This window comes from Saimiri boliviensis, chromosome 12, assembly GCF_048565385.1.
Source record: "Saimiri boliviensis isolate mSaiBol1 chromosome 12, mSaiBol1.pri, whole genome shotgun sequence".
Classification (NCBI taxonomy): Eukaryota; Metazoa; Chordata; class Mammalia; order Primates; family Cebidae; genus Saimiri; species Saimiri boliviensis.
The window spans coordinates 42,652,135-42,654,726 of record NC_133460.1 but is presented as its reverse complement, the minus strand read 5'-3'; the positions used below and the strand labels follow the sequence as shown (position 1 = coordinate 42,654,726).

The 2,592-nt window shown below is 44.4% G+C and overlaps 1 non-coding gene across 1 annotated transcript; it reads right to left on the bottom strand.

The window, feature by feature from the left end:
* Positions 1–1,067: 1,067 nt before the first annotated feature.
* On the bottom strand, positions 1,068–1,175 carry LOC120367424 (U6 spliceosomal RNA). The gene has a single exon (XR_005581814.1). It is a non-coding gene; the product is annotated as a U6 spliceosomal RNA (small nuclear RNA).
* Positions 1,176–2,592: the final 1,417 nt, after the last annotated feature.

Sequence of the window (2,592 nt, the reverse complement as noted above, 5' to 3'; positions counted from 1 at the left end):
TTGTTGCCCAGACTGGAGTGCAATAGCACAATTTCGGCTCACTGTAACCTCCGTCTCCCAGATTCAAGCGATTCTCTTGCCTCTCAGTCTCCCAAGTAGCTGGGATTACAGATGCCCACCACGAAGCCTGGCTAACTTTTTATAGTTTTAGTAGAGACAGGGTTTCTCCCTGTTGGCCAGGCTGGTCTCAAACTCCTGACCTCAGGTGATCTGCCCGCGTTGGCAATCCAAAGTGCTGGGATTATAAACATGAGCCACTGTGCCGGGCCTTATGCGCAACTAATTTTTATATTTTTAATAGAGACAAAGTTTCACTATGTTGGTCAGGCTGGTCTCAAACTCCTGACCTTAGATGATCCATGTGCCTCAGCCTCCCAAAGTTCTGGAATTACAGGTATGAGCCACTGCACCTGGCCTGTTGCTTTTTATTTCTAAAACAGGAATGAAAATAGCTAGCTGATAAGGCTGTGAATATCCTTAATTGTATGACTCACAAATCTACAACTCAATGTACTGTATTGAACACTGAGTTTACCATTCACCACTCCCCCTGATCATCTGCTTTTTTGTTTCCTTTCTCAGGGCATGTCACTAACTGCCCAACCACTGGCTTAACTCAGAAACCTAAGCATCATGCTCAGTTTATTCCTTATTTTCTAGCCCATTAGCAAGTCCTGCCAATTCTAGGTGCTGAAGATTTCTCAATTCTGTATACTTCTCTCTATTCCCATCCTCCCCATTTTATTATAAAAACCTCCTAACTTGTCATTCTATTTCCAATTTTACTATTTTTCACTTCACTCTCCACGTTAAAGCTAAAGTGATCAATACAGATATGGTTCTATCAGTCTACTGCTTACAGTTTTGCTGGCTTCCTATTGCCCTGAGACAAAGCCCCAATTCTATCAAGACTTCCAAGGCCTTCCAAGGTTCTCTGTGGATCTCTCTGGAATCATCTAGAAATACTTTTGGTTTTCTGATATGCCATACTTTCTTGTCCCCTGGCCTTTGACCAGCCTTTACCTGCAGTCTGAAGCACTCTTTTCCCCATGCTTTATTTTTGTCTTTAAATTTAATTGCTTCACAAAAATTTGCATGTCATCCTTGCACAGGGGCCATGCTAATCTGCTCTGTATCATTCCAGTTTTTAGTATATATGCTGCCAAAGTGAGCACCTTTGCCCCACTCTTTTTTAATTTTAATTTAGAGATGGCGGGGAGGTCTCACCATGTTGACCAGGCTGGTCTTGAACTCCTGGCCTCAAGAGATCCTCTCATCTCAGCCTCCCAAAGTGCTGGGATTACAGGCATGAGCCACCACACCCATCATTCCCCACTCTTTACCTGGCTAATTTCATACAAACTTCAAGCCTTGCCTCAGATGAGATTTCTTTCTGGAAACCTAACCTGTTAATGAATTGAATTATGTTTTCCCAAAATTCATAGGTTGAAGTCTTAACTACTAATATGACCATTTTTGGAGATAGGGCTTTTAAGGAGATAATTAAGTTTAAATGAGGTCATAAGGGTGGGGCCCTAATCCAATAAAGGTGGTGTAAGAAGATGTAAAGAGGGCTGGGTGTGGTGGCTCGTGCCTGTAATCCCAGCACTTTGGGAGGCTGAGGTGGGCGGATCACAAGGTCAAGAGATTGAGACCATCCTGGCCAACATAGTGAAACCCCATCCCTACTAAAAAAATACAAAAAAAATTAGCCAGGTGTGGTGGCATGTGCCTGTGGTCCCAGCTACTTAGGAGGCTGAAGCGGATGAATTGCTTGAACCCAAGAGGCAGAGGTTGCAGTGAGCCGAGATTACGCCACTGCACTCCAGCCTGACGACAGAGCAAGACTCCGTCTCAAAAAAAAAAAAAAAAAAAGATGTAGAGAGGCTCTGAGAGGTGGCTCAAGCCTGTAATCCCAGCATTTCCCACCTCAGTGGATCGCCTGAGGTCAGGAGTTCAAGACCAATGTGGCCAACATGGGGAAACCCTGTCTCTACTAAAAATACAAAAATTAGCCAGGTGCAGTGGCAGATGCCTGTAGTCCTAGCTACTCAGGAGACTGAGGCAGGAGAATTGCTTGAACCTGGGAGGCAGAGGTTGTAGTGAGCCAAGATCACACCACTGCACTCCAGCCTAGGTAACAGAGTAAGACCCTGTCTCAAAAAAAAAAAAAAAAAAAAAAGAGGTAGAGACACCAGGGGTATGTCTGCACAGATGTAATTACCTTATGGGTTCTTCTTGCCCACTGCAAAGAGAAAACTAGTTCTGTGAGACCATGCTATTGCGGTAGAGAAAGAGTTTAATCAACATGAGGCTGGCCATGCAGAACATAACATTATTACTCAAATCAGTCTCCCCAAATGCTCAGAGGTTAGGATTTTTATGGACAATTTGGTGGGGGTGAGGGGAAGAGGGACCTAGGGAGTAGATGCTCCTACCTGGTTGGGGATGAAATCACAGGGGTGTAGAAAATGGTCTTTATATGCTGAGTCCGTCAGTGAGGCCACGGGACCAGCTGAGTTGTCAGTCATGGGCCTGGGTGAAGTCAGTCTGGAAAATATCTCAAAAAATCAATTTTAGGCTGAGTGTGGT